This window comes from Mandrillus leucophaeus, unplaced genomic scaffold, assembly GCF_000951045.1.
Source record: "Mandrillus leucophaeus isolate KB7577 unplaced genomic scaffold, Mleu.le_1.0 Scaffold931, whole genome shotgun sequence".
Classification (NCBI taxonomy): domain Eukaryota; kingdom Metazoa; phylum Chordata; class Mammalia; order Primates; family Cercopithecidae; genus Mandrillus; species Mandrillus leucophaeus.
In genome coordinates, this window is record NW_012110153.1 from 942,261 (window position 1) to 956,579 (window position 14,319).

Here is a 14,319-nt window from a genome sequence, read left to right on the forward strand (position 1 = left end):
GTGTTAGCCAGGATGGTCTCGATCTCCTGACCTCGTGATCCACCCGCCTCAGCCTCCCAAAGTGCTGGGATTACAGGTGTGAGCCACCGCTCCCGGCCACGTTCTGGAGCTTTTTCACTGCTTCCGTGTGATCCTCAGCTCCACACTTAAGCAGAGTGATTCAGTGCTTTTTCAGTTTCATGACTTCTCTTCATCCACTTCAGCATCTGGTTCCCAGCCAGAAATATCAGGTTGATTTTATTCCTTTTCCTCTTCTCGGTGCCTAGAATCTTAGTAACTGGAAGGTCACAGAGATTGCTCATGGGGATCCCACAGCACGTGTTGAAATCAACACCCTTGATGGTAACAATTCCAATGGGCCCAGCATGATCATCTGGCAGACCCCAGCCTCTCACCTGCTCCACCTCAGGATCATTCAGGCTCAGTTCTCATACTTTCTTGAGCAGCTGATCTCTGATATTTTTATTGACACTCTTTTCAGTGGCAGTTATTTTCTCTGCATTCACAGAGGGGCTTTCCAGTTCCATCACACTCCAAAATCTCCCTAACTCCCATGATGTTGTTTTTAACTCAGACAGATAATCAGCAACTGCTGTGATGAGATGCTGCCCTTAATGCTGCTGCATGGGGTCAAACCTCCACTCCCAGTCTACCCAGACCAGGACCTGGCTTCCAGGATCCAGGGGTGTCTGTGTGAAATGATCAGCCTGGGCTCCCGAGCGGGTCACTCCCAGCACAGAGATGTCATTGATTGTACCACCATCATCAGGGTGTCTTCCACCCTCAGGGAAAAGCAGCATGTCTTGCAGCACTGTATGAAAACTGCCCAGCACTTATTTCTTGCCATTGCTCCCTTCTGTCTGCAGCTCTGTGGGACCACAGGAGATTATGGGTGGTGGTGGACTCCTGGGCATTGCTATTCTGCTGATACCAGAACACCATCATGGCCATCTCTCAGGCATCAGTAGTGTTTCTATATGCCAACAGTGAACAATCTGAAAAAACTATTAAAAAGTAATCTCATTTACAATAGCCACACATAAAATTAAATACCTAGGAATGAACCAAAGAAGTTAAATATCTCTATAATGAAAACTATAAAACACTGATGAATGAAATTGATGAGATCACCAAAAAATGAAAAAATATTCCTTGTTCATGGATTGGAAGAATCAATATTGCTAAAATGTCCATACTACCCAAAGCAATCTACATATTCCAGTGAAATCCCTATAAAAATACCAATGACATTCTTCACAGAAATATGATCCTAAAATTTATACAGAACCACAAAGACCCAGAATAGCTATCCTAAGCAAAAAGAACAAAACTGGAGGAATCACATCACCTGACTTTAAATCATACTATAGAGCTGTTGTAACCAAAACAGCATCATACTGGCATAAAAGCAGATACACAGACCAATGGAACAGTATAGACAACCCAGAAACAAATCCACACACCAACAGTGAACTCATTTGTGACAAAGGTACCAAGAACATACACTGGGGAAAACACAGTCTTTATAAATACTCCACAAGCATAAGCAACCAAAGCAAAAATGGACAAATGGGATTACGTCAAGTTTAAAAGCTTTTGCACAACAAAAGATACAATCAACCAAGTGAGTAGACACCCCTAAGAATGGGAGAAAATATCTGCAAACTACCCATCTGACAAGGGATTAATAACCAGGATTTATAAGGAGCTCAAAGAACTCTACTGGAGAAAATCTAGTAATTCCAGTCAAAAATGGGCAAAATATTTGAATAGGCATTTCTCAAGAGAAGACATACATATTGCAAAGAGGCATATGAAAACGTGCTCATCACTGATCATTAGAGAAATGCAAATCAAAACTACAATGAGATCATCTCACCCCAGTTTAAATGGCTTATATCCAAAAGTCAGGTAATAACAAATGCTGGTTAGGATGTGTACACTGTTTGGTGTGAATGTAAATTAGTACAACCACTATGTAGAACAGTTTTCAGGCTCCTCAGAAGACGAAAAGTATTTAACTACCATATGATCCAGAAATCCCAGTGCTTGGTATATACCCAAAAGAAAGAAAATCAGTATATCAAAGAGATATCTGCGTGCCTATGTTTGTTGCAGCAGTGTTTACAAGAGCTAAGATTTGGAAGCAACGTAAGTGTTCATCGACAGATGAATGGGTAAAGAACATGTGGTACGTAGACACAATGGGGTACTATTCAGCCATAAAAAAAGAATGAAATCCAGTCATTTGCAACAACATGGATGGAACTGTAGATCACTACATTAAGTGAAATAAGCCAGGCACAGAAAAACAAATGTTTCATGTTCTCATTTACTTGTGGGATCTAAAACTCAAAACAATTGAATTCATGGAGATAAAGAGTAGAAGAATGGTTACCAAAGGCTGGGAAGGGTATTGGGGGCATGTTGGGGAGGTGGGGATGTTTTATGGGTACATGTAATAATTAGAAAGAATGAATAAGAACTACTATTTGATAGCACAACAGGGTGACTATAGTCAATAATAACTTAATTGTACATTTTAAAACAACTTAAAGGGTGTGATTGAATTGTTTGTAACTCGAAGGATAAATGCTTGAGGGGATGGATATTTCTTTCTTTCTTTTTTTTTTTCCCCATAAAACATGGATATTTTATTCCAGCTCTAGGGAACGGGAAAAAAAAAAAAACAGAGGGAAACACATCTTTCCACACACCATTCTAATTTAACTGACATTAGTCTGGGAACGCTAGAGCAGACATATATGTTTATTTGCATAAATATGTATGTCTTTATACATACATATATGTATTTTCAGATTTTAATCTCACTGGAGTTCATGTCTTCATTTTTTTTTTAAATGCCCTTAAAGGTCATCAAATGCAAGCTAATACTTCTACCTAAGTCTCCTCATCAATCATTTAATATTGTTTGCATTGCATTCAGTTTGTCTGTTAACCACTTATGTAATTTATCAAATTGCACATTTGGATATGTAAGGGAAAAACTTGATTTAAGTAATACTCTATGTATCAGTTACCCATTACATGATTTTTTTCATCATTATTTGCAACGTCACACATCTTGTAGTTTTCTATGTAGTCTCTGTATGCAGTCTACTACAGCTTCTAGTGCTGTACATATCTATATCTCCTGGGTGGGACTGCCCGTGATCCATGAGCTTGGGGTCAGGCATAAACTGTGTTGCACCTGAAGTGAATTCTGATTTGGTTTTCGCTTCAGAGTTGAGTTCTGTTGGCAAGGGCACTGAGTGTTTCAAGACGTCAGTTGTTTTTGCAGGTACTTCTATTTCAACAGAGAATCCTAGCTTAGTTTTTTCTTTATGTTTAGGGAGTGACTCTTCTTTGCTGCTTTTTGTCCACAGTGATTTAACTGCTCCAAAAATTTGCTGGCTTATAGCATATATCTTTTTCCCGGTTACCTTAGCAATTATTATGGACTGAACTGAGTAACAAACAGTTGCTCCTAAAGTGGCCAGTCCCAGAGGATAAGTAATTTTCTTAAACTTGGAACCTTTTCTCGCTGAAACCAAGCCCACCAATCCTGAAACTGTAATAACTCCCATTTTCGGAAGAAAGTCTCGAGGAGGATTCTTCAGATAGACATAAGCATCTTTTCCAAATTGTGCTGTATCCATTATCCCATTTTTCACAAAGACATGAACACCCTTGCACCAGCCAATATAACAACCAGTTGCAGTCTGGATGGAAGCAAAGCCCATTTGTAAATGACCAGGCTGCTCTTCAACATATTTAGACTGAAGCGGTGGTGCAGTATATATGGGGAGCTGCTCTGGTTTCACTAGCTGCTTTTTGGATTCCTCTTCTTTGACTGTATGTACACTTACAGATGCATATATCAGACCTGCAGGCATGGTTGTCAGTTTTTCCATCCTGATGGCCGCCATGTCTACGACCCTTTCCGCCAAAGTTGAGGGGATGGATATTTCATTCTCCATGATGTGCTTATTTCACATTGCATGCCTGTATCACATCTCATGTACCCAATAAATACATACCTCTACTATGTGCCCACAATTTTTTTCCCAAACTATTGCATTTATTATAAACAAGGGTGCAGACCATAGACTCTCAGAAACACAACAGATACGAAGCTGAGACAGCTTTGGTGAAACAATAACTGAGAGACAGGGAACACCAAGGTATTCATGTCTGCCATCCAGGGCCCTACACCCCACCTTTGGTCCAGATGGCCCCTTGGCCCAGGTGTCCCTGCTGCCAGAACATACTGGACTGGGGTTCAGAAGTTGCATATTCTATGAGGCTGGTGTCAGCGAAAGCAGGGACTCACAGTCTCCAGGTTGTCCCTCTCCTCCTGGCCGATTTCCCTCCATAACCCAGGGGTTTCAGTCTCACATCAATTATCACATTTTAAAACAGAAAACAGGAAAAATGTTTGGTTAAAATAAAATGAAAACACTGCAGGGAAGAGACCTGAGTGTGCTGGTGGACAGACCACCCTGTTCACCTGTGGGAAGGGCAGGGCCAGCAAGGGCAAGAGAGCTCCCTTTGGGTAACTAGGCTCTGTGTGTGGCCCTCCAGGTGGTCCTAGGGAGGATGCAGGGACAGGGGCAGTCCAGGTAGACAGCTATCAGGTAAATAAGGCTCTGTCTGAGGTGTTCTGGCATCAGGAGGCTGCCTGACCCCCAATGGGCATGACACAGGCTCCAGGAAGCAATGGGACATCTGCCCAAAGGATCAAAGCCCAACTTGGTCAGATCCCAAGCTTCACCTGCATCATGTTCCTGGCTCTGCAAAGGGTACCCCCAACTCTGGGGACAAACCTTGCCCTTGGGCAGCAGCTGGCTGCATTGCCAAAACCAGGACACATCGATATCATACTCACAGAAAGCTACACCATCCTGGTGTGACAGGCCACACTTGCTCACCCTAGGGTAAGCTGGAAAAGAACTCCAGATATGCCCTGGAGAGCCCCCCACCTCTCAGGGGCCACCTCGCAGGGTGCTCCCCACCCCATTCTTTGAGTTTGGCTTGAGATTTTAGTAAGCATAATTTCAGATGAGGAAGAGAAGAAAGTCTGGTCCCAGCCCACTCTGGCAAGGATCGTTCCCCACCTCATCAGCATCAGAGGAAGCCACATATACAGGCAGGACACACACAGCACACACAGGGCGTAAGGAACCATGCCTGCACACCACTCACACACACACAACATAACCTAGTGGCAGCCAGAGAGGCCGGGGCACACTCAGGGAGCCGCCTTCGGGGCATCTATGTAGGCCGGGTTGTAAGGAGGCTGGCTTGTGGGGTATGGCACGGTTGCTCCTCTGACCAGGGTCTCATGGTAGGCCGGTGGGCCCATGGACTGGGCCGAGTAATGTGGTGGGTACTGTGTTGGGTAGGGTGCTGCTGGCATCCCTGGCTGGGGGAGCATGGGGTAGTAGCCCTGGTAGCTCAATCCAGGGTAGCTGGGTGGCACACTTGGAGGCTGAGTGTAAGGGGCGTGCACCACAGTGGTGAACGTGGTCGGTGTCACATCTTGTATAGGCAGCAGCAGGAGCAGGTGAAGCAGATGATGATGATGATGACAGACAGCACAAAGATGGTCAGGCTGATGGCCACCCGTAGCTCTGAACCCCATGTTAGCCTCTGCCTTCACCCAGGGGCCTCCTGCACCCCTGGACTTCCCCTCTTTCCATCATGGGCCACTCAGTTTCAATTTCCTCTCCTTTCAGAGAAAAGGAAAGCAAATCTCCTCCTGCAAAACTAAAAAAATAATAATACAAGGAAAGTATTAGGCGGGGTGCGGTGGCTCATGCCTGTAATCCCAGCACTTTTGGAGGCCAAGACAGGCAGATTACTTGAGGTTAGGAGTTAGAGAGCAGCCTGGCCAACATGGAGAAACTCCATCTCTACTAAAAGTACAAAAATTAGCTGGGCATGGTGGCAGGTACCTGTAATCCTAGCTACTTGGGGGGCTGGGGCAGGAGAATCGCTTGAACTCGGGAGGCGGAGGTTGTAGTGAGCCAAGATTGGACCACTGCACTCCAGCCTGGGCAACAGAGTAAGACTCTGTCTCAAAAAAAAAAAAAAAAAGTATCAAAAGACCATTGGGTCATGTCAAAGAGACTCAGAAGGCAATTTGATGAAAATCTCACAGGCCAAATATGGGACAATCTGAATATCAATAAAAATCATAACTGCAATGAACTGTAAGCATAAAATATGTCTCACACAAAGATTTCATATTGATATTTGCAAAAAAGTAATGTTCCTGTTGGTTGAATTGTGTCTCCAAAAAACATTCATATGTTGAAGTTTGGCTCAGTAGTGCATGCCTATAGTCCCAGCTGCTCAAAAGGCTGAAGCAGGAGGATAAAGTTCAGAGGTTCAAGGCCGTAGTGAGTTATAATCATGCCTGTGAATAGCCACTACACACTAGCCTGAGCAACATACTGAAACTCTGTCTCCAAAAAAACAGTCCAAATGTTGAAGTCGTAACCTTCAAAACCTGAATGTGACAATAATTAAAGTTAGGATTTTTGAAATGGTAATTAAAATAAAATGAGAAGCATGTTAGTAGAAGCCTTGATTCCTTTGAAGTGACTATTGGTAGAAATATGGACATTAAAATGATTTTGGCGAAGGCTCAGAAGGAAAAGAGAAGAACTGTAAAGAGAGAAAGCTTCTGTCATCTTATGGAATATATCATCATGAACATCATATGGTAAAAATACGAATGTTTAAGGTTCTCCTGGTGCGGTCTCAAACAGAAATGAGGAACATGTTATTGGAAACGGGAGGAAAGGTTATTCTTGTTATAAAGTAGCAAAGAACTTGGACAAATTGTGTTCTAGTGTTTGGTGAAAAGTAGAATTTATAAGTGATGAATGAATATTTAGCTGAGTAGATTTCTAAGCCAAGTGTCAAAGACCTGACCTGGCTTCTTTTTGCTGCTTTATAGTAAAATGTGAGAGAAATAATTAATTTGAGGAATGACTTGTTAAGTAAAAAGGGACCAGACTTGAAGATTTGGGAAATTCTCATCCTATTCATATTGCAAAACTTAGAAAGTGTGTTCTGGAGAGAACATCAAGGATATGGCTGGAAAACAATTTACTAAAGATATTACATGTGCAATTCATAGATCCAATGAACAGCTCAGCAGAATCCAGGAATAGAAAGGCAGTTGTCTAGGAAATATATGTGGACGACTCTCTTGTCTGATTTTGTACCTTCTTTGAATTGCACAGGAGGCCCAAAAGGGTTTTGAGAATTTTGTACCAGCAGAAATGCTGCTAACTTGGACTGAAGGGGACAGAGATGGGATAAAATGAAGGAAGGCTGTTGGACTTCTGGAATTCTACAGAATGGGCCAATAGAGCTATCCAGCTGTAAACATGTCTTATCCTTCAAGAAAAGACAAGAATAGCCCAAAGGTAGATCAGAGGTCAGCAGGGCTGTCACTTCTCCCTTGGGCTCAAAGGCACAGGCCCAGAGAATGTGACCGTATCCTCCAGATTTCATCTAGCCAGGCATCTGCATGTGAGTGCCAGAGGGTATGTGTCTGTTTTCTAGGGCTGAGGTGGGTAAGGCTGCTTTCCAGAGCTGAGAAGGCTTGGCCACCATGTGGGTGGGCTCAGAGGACAAAACACTGAGCCAAAGAAATTTGTTCTTGAGCCTTAAAATCTAATGGAATTTTCCCTGTTCAGGTTTGAATTTGCTTGCAATCCATGATCCTTTTTTTTTTTTCTCATTTTTTCACCTTGAAATAGGAATTTCTATCCTATGCCTGTTCTACTATTGTATTTTTAAAGCAGATAACTTGTCTGGTTTTACAGGTTTTCAGATGGAGAAGAATTTTGCCTCAGGATGAATCATACCTCAAGTCACTCATATCTGATTTAGATGATATTTATATAAGATTTTGGTGCTGAAATGTGGGGTGCTACTTTAAAAATATAGAAGTGCCTTTTGCATTGGGTAATATGTAGATGCTGATAGAGTTTTGAGGAACAGAGGGAAGACAGTGTGAAGGCACAGGGAGAAGATGGCCATCTATAAACCTGAAAATTCTTCCCTGATGGCCCCTCAGGAGGAACTAACTCTGCTGAAAACTTGATTTCAGGCTTCTAGCCTCCATAACTGTGAGAAAATAAATTTCTATTGTTTAAAGCTACCCAATCTGTGGTACTTTGTTATGACAGTCCTCGCAAATTAATAAATGTCCTTTGGAAGATGATAGAGAACAATACATTGTCTGGAAAACTGATTTTCAAAAAGGCAAAGACAGAAGCATTTATTTTGACTTCCTATACAAATTGTATCTCAAGTTAAACAAAGCATCTGTACTTTTAAATTTTTTTTATGGATGGAGTCTCAGTATGTTTCCCAGGCTGGAGCACAGTGACTATTCACAGGTGTGATCATAGCACACTGCAGCCTTGAACTCCCGGTCTAAAGAAATTTTTTTGCCTTTGCATCCTGAGTAGCTTGGACTACAGGTGTGTGTCACCATGCCTAGCTTATATTTTGTAAGAAACAAAGAGCCAGCGGAACATGTTAAATGACATCATTGAAACTCAATCAGCAAAATCCAGACTCTGGAAAAGTCTAAACAATAATTGACTATATTTCTTCAACAAATAATTTGCAAAGAATAAAAAAAATGAGAACGAGGGGGAGCTTAGAGAGTTAAAGAGGCTTAACAGACATATTAACAAACTGCAAAACAAGTATGTGTAAGGTGCTTTGGGTACAGCTTGTGTGCATGTCAAATCATGTCTTCTCTTAACGAAGTCACTGCTGTGGTGACTAGTTCTATGCAAACGTAATCTGACAGGGCCTTGCGTTGGCCCAATGTAGTGTATATCTTGCTTCTTGCACAGGGGCTTCTCTGATGCCAAATCACTGGGCAAATTACAGACCACTGGGCAGTCAGACATGTGCAAATGGGATGTGTGGCAGAATTAAGTCACGTGGGATTATTTTGACTAATAAGGGAATGGGAGATGTTGGCTAAATCCTTCCCTCTTATGTCCTTCAACTAGACAGTTCTGAGATATATTTCATAATGCAATTCAGAAGGTCCCCAAGATCATATACCTGTTATCAGTTGCATGGTAACTAAAATATGGAATTATTCCTTGTACTGGCTTTCCTTCCTTTTTAAAATACTCCTGTATGCTTCATTTCTACTCTTGGGATCAGTTCTCAAATAAACTACCCCACAGAGCCTTTGTCTGTTTGGGGTGGTGTTTTAAAATATGGCTTTTATTATTATTTAAATAGATAAGACCAACAAATCAGGAAATCCCTGCCACTGAAAAGACTGTTATACTCACAGATCACAAGAGGCATGCCACACTGTCAGGGGTCACCCAGGAAAGCACCAGGGTCAGTCAAGAGGCAGAGGGTGAGGGGAGAATGTGGGCAAGAGCCTTTATCGTGGTTTCTGAGGGAAGGAATAGGCAAGTTAAAAGTAAGCAGGTTTAGAATTAGCTAGTCTGAATAATTTTAGCAGGCTCTATGGCTTAGGGGCTTTTCCTAGTTGTATGATACCCGACTCTGGGGTGATTTGGGCAGGTTAATAGTGGCCCTGTGCCTGAGATAAAGGAGGTGATTGAGGATATGGGCTCTGGAGTGGTTGGTTTGCATATGAAAGACACTTTCATAATCCAGTTGTTTACTGTCTCTAGAAATTGGCTAATCCTGGGAGGAGCAACCCCTCCAAAGTCAGCACTGCCTCAAGATGTCAAAGCATCAGAATATAGAAAATTAAAGACATGGTTAATACAATTGAATACAATTGGCCCTGTGATACTTTGATATCATATTAAAAACATATTGAGATGATGATAGAGACTATATAGTAGGACATATGTTTTCCCAAATGGCATAGAAAACATTTTATAATGGGAATCGAAAGAAAGGAATGCAAGTAGAAGTATTAAATATAAGAGTCTTTATAGGCTGGACCATGATTAAGTTTCCCATTTATATGGCATTAGCCAAAAAAAGTAGATCTGAAATTTCTGAGATCTCTAACAATATCTTGTTGGAATTGTAAAGTGTGTTAAAGTTTATATATATATGTATGATATATATATTTATTTATATATATACATATGTGTATATATATACACATATATATACATAAATGTACATATGACAGATATAGATACACACATGCATATATAAGTATATATAAACAGTAATATCTTGGTGTATTTCTTGGGTCAAAATGAAGAGTCAAACAGTTATGTTGCTGCAGTTTATAAACTGATAAGTTAGTAAAGTATATGTAGAGATTAGTAGTATTTTGTGTGATCAAGGGGAAAGGGTGATTGCTGTGGTAGTGATTGGAGAAGAAGGGCAGGATGTAAAGCTGGAGGTGGAGTAGGAGAGGGCACAGTAGTGAGTGGTCCCCTCTCTAGGGAGTCAAGGAGTTGACTGATACATGTCAGGTACTTCTGGGGAAAATAATTGATCTCCATTAATTTTTAGAGAGGTACAGATAGTAGTAGCCTCTCCTAGATTTCGTATATATGTAACCTCCACGTACTTAAAAACACATTATATATGAGACTGCTATAGTTTGGATGTTTGTCCCATCCAAATCGCATGGTGAAATTTGATCCTCAATGTTAGAGGTGAGGCTTAGTGGGTGGTGTGTGGGTTATCTCCCTTGGGTGTGAGTAAGTTCTTGTTCAATTATTTCCCACCAGAGCTCGTTGTTAAAAAGAGCCTGGTACCTCCCTTCTTGAGATAGGCAGACTGGTTGGTTTCCTGTTTTAATATGGTCTGGAGAAAAAGGATAAAAACCTGTCACTCAAGATCTAGCTTATGTAACCCTTAACCAGTCAGTAACAAAAGACCCAAGAAGTAATTATCACAAGTTTCTGTTTCAGAGGGCCAGGGACTTCCCTGGAGTACCTGCATGTGCAGATAAACTCCAACCTATAGTTAACTCTTCCTCATTTTTAATGCTAAAAATCATACCCAAGGGTGATTTAAAATGCTAATGCCACATACAACGTATGAAGAAGCATGTTGAGTCACTGCACTAAAACTAGAAAAACCTCTCCTATACACGCCCTGATGTAACCCTTCCCTATAGAAAGATCCTATAAAACTAACTCAGACACTTCCTTTGTGGAGCAGCCTATTTCTATTTGTAAATGAGGGATGTGTTGCCATCAGAACTCAAAAAGGACTAAAAGATGTGGGACTTATAGATTCTAAATGAATGTATCAAATGAATCTCCTTGGAGGATGATGTTATACCTGTGATCCTGGTAAAAGATGAAAGTAGTTAGGTTTTCATCTGCAAAGATTATGTGCAATGGCAAAGCTATTTAGGTACCCCATGGGTAGCCTGAAGAAGAGTATTGTGTCCCTTTGGAGATGAAGGCAAACTGTGGTGAGATGCTGTTGAAATAGGCACTGAACAGAACATATTAGCCAAACACGCAATAGCAAAATATTTACCAGTTGTTTATTGGATAGAATCAGTAATTTTTGTAATATTGGGTATTTGGTATGGGGGCCTTAATGGATGAGACCACAGGTTGTAATAATCCATCCTGAGATGCCATTAGGTGTATTTTTGTATCTATGTATCTATGCCAAATAAATGTATTTTTCCAGGCTTAAGAACAAGGAAATTCGGCTGTCAAATCAAGAAGCAGTGGAGATAATCACCTCTTTATTAATTAGGCTTTTTAAATTGTGGTAAAATATACATAATATAAAACTTACTATCTTAAAACCATTTTTAAGTTTCCAGTTCAGTAGTTTTAAGAACATTTCCATTGTGGTGCAACCACACTTTTGCAAAATTGAAACCCTATATGCATTAAACAAGACTCCCATTTCCCCCTCCTTTCAGCCTCTAGAAAGCACCCGTCTACTTTTTGTTTCTATGAATTTACTCTAGGTACCTCATATAGCTGTATACAGTATTTATCTTTTTATTATTGGTATATTTCACTTAGCACAACGTCTTCAAGGTTCATCCATTTGTCAAAATTTTCTCCCTCTTTAAGGCTGAATAATATTCCATTGTATTTATATATAACATCTTATTTATTAATCATTTAATGTACACTGGGTTGCCACCATCTTTTGTGTATTGTGAATAATGCTACTATGAACATGGGTGTGCAAATATCTGCTTGAGTCCCTGCCTTCACTTCTTTGGAATATATACTGAGAAGTGGAATTGCTGGATCATATAGTAATTCTGGTTTGTTTTTGTTTTTGTTTTGAGACAGAGTCTCCCTCTGTTGCCCAGGCTGGAGTACAATGGCATCATCATAGCTCACTGTAACCTCGAACTCCTAGGCTCAAGTGATCTTCTGACTCAGCCTCCTGAGTAGCTAGGACTACCAGTATGTGGCACCATGCCTGGCTAATTGTTTTTATTATTTTTGTAGTGACAGGGTCTCACTATGTTGCCCAGACTTCTCTCTAATTCTTGGCCTCAAGTGATCCTTTCACCTCTGTCCCCCAAAGCACTTGGATTACAGGTGTGAGCTATTCCTTGCCAGGACCATTTGTTGATCAGGGCATCCAATGCTAAGATGACTGCCTGAGGTTTGGCCAAGTGTGTTGTTCCATCACATATGATAGTTAGCAGTGCTGTTCACATAGTCTGCAAACTACCATTAATGTTCACTAAATTAATCCCAAGGGGCTTCCCAGAGAGTCCAGGGGTCGAGGGAAGGAATTACCTCCTCCAGCACCTGGCATCTGGAAAGAGACTAAGAATAGGGGTATACACCTGCTCCTGCAGGTGTAATATGCTAGAAGGCCCAAGTTTGGCTCCACCCTGTTTTAACGAGGCCTTCCTTCATAGCCAGGCTGAGCTTGTGGGGTGCTGCTTCCATGACCCAAAGTATAATGGGCAGCTGGGTATGGAGGGTCACAGGCTCCAGGCCTATGAGATCTTCTATTTCTAAATGTGCCCAGTATGTAGGCAGGTATTTGTTTTTTTAATGGTGTATAGCACAAGGCCAAGAGGGGCAATATGTTGCATTAGAAGCCCCGGAGCAACTAATGGCCATCAGGAGTGGTCCACAGACTCCAGAAGGCATGAAAAAGTTGCTGTGAATGAGGTTTTTGAAAGCACTAATAGGAGTGATGGTCAATTTTAATTTATAAGCAAAAAAGATACTGGACTTATACGTACTTAGGGAGTGTGTCAGATGAATCTCCTTGAAAGAGGATGTCATTCATGTAATATCAGACCTTTGTTCCTGGAGAAAGATAGATGCCATCAGGGTCTTATCTCCAAAGATTGCAGGTGATAAAAAAGCTATTGTGGGCTGGGCACAGTGGCTCACGCCTGTAATCCCAGCAATTTGGGAGGCCAAGGCGGGTGGATCATCTGAGGTCAGGAGTTCGAGACCAGCCTGGCCAACATGGTGAAACCCCATCTCTACTAAAAATACAAAAATTAGCTGGGTGTTTTGGCACACACCTGTAATCCCAGCTACTCGGAGGCTGAGACATGAGAATCGCTTGAACCCGAGAAAAGGAGGTTGCAGTGAGCTGAGATCACACCATTGCACTCCAGCCTGGGCGACAGAGTAAGACTCTGTCTCAAAAAAAAAAAAAAAAAAAAAAAAAAAGCTAGGTTGTTTCTAGGTAACCTAGAAAAGGTGTGTTGTGTCCCTTTCGGAGGTGGAAGCAAACTGCAGCTGAGAGACTGTTGAAACAGGCATTAAACAGAACATATTAATCTATAAGAGCAAAATATTTACTGACTGTTGACATAATAGAATCAATAATATTAATAATTTCACATATTGGGTAGGGAGTCTTGATAGATGGGACCACACCAATAAGGTGGTAATAAGCCATCTTGATAAACCCTTTTTAAATTTATTTATTTCAGATTTAAGAGCAATCAAAAGTCAAAATGGTCTGCTAAATGGAGAAGCATTGAGAATAATCACTTCTTTATTAACTGCGTTTCATGTAATAAGTTTTAAGCTTTGCAGCCCTCATTTTAGCTTACATTGAGCCATATGAAGTTTTTTATCTGGGTGTTCATGGAATCTCATTTCATCAAGCCAGTTTTTAACAGCCAAAGATTTGCTTTGATTTAAACTCATTATTTGTTGTGTCAGAGCATTTATTTCCAACATGGTATATGTTACAGCGCTGGGTACTATGACTGTGAGAAATTTAGGCAAGGCAACAAATGAAGGCATATCTATTTTTTCTCTATTATATTTAGTTACCATTTTAAGAATATAGGGGGCACAATGTTTAAATTTATTGAGGAGCCCAGGTATAATTTGAGCCCCA

The 14,319-nt window shown here is 41.0% G+C and overlaps 3 pseudogenes across 1 annotated transcript; all 3 read right to left on the reverse strand.

The window, feature by feature from the left end:
• Window positions 1–70: 70 nt before the first annotated feature.
• Window positions 71–942, reverse strand: LOC105532122 (annotated as a pseudogene).
• A 1,922-nt stretch (window positions 943–2,864) lies between these two features.
• On the reverse strand, window positions 2,865–3,944 carry LOC105532116 (annotated as a pseudogene). Its single transcript, XR_001004918.1, has one exon. The product of XR_001004918.1 is annotated as an MICOS complex subunit MIC27 pseudogene (transcript).
• Window positions 3,945–5,251: 1,307 nt separating this feature from the next.
• On the reverse strand, window positions 5,252–10,944 carry LOC105532123 (annotated as a pseudogene).
• Window positions 10,945–14,319: the final 3,375 nt, after the last annotated feature.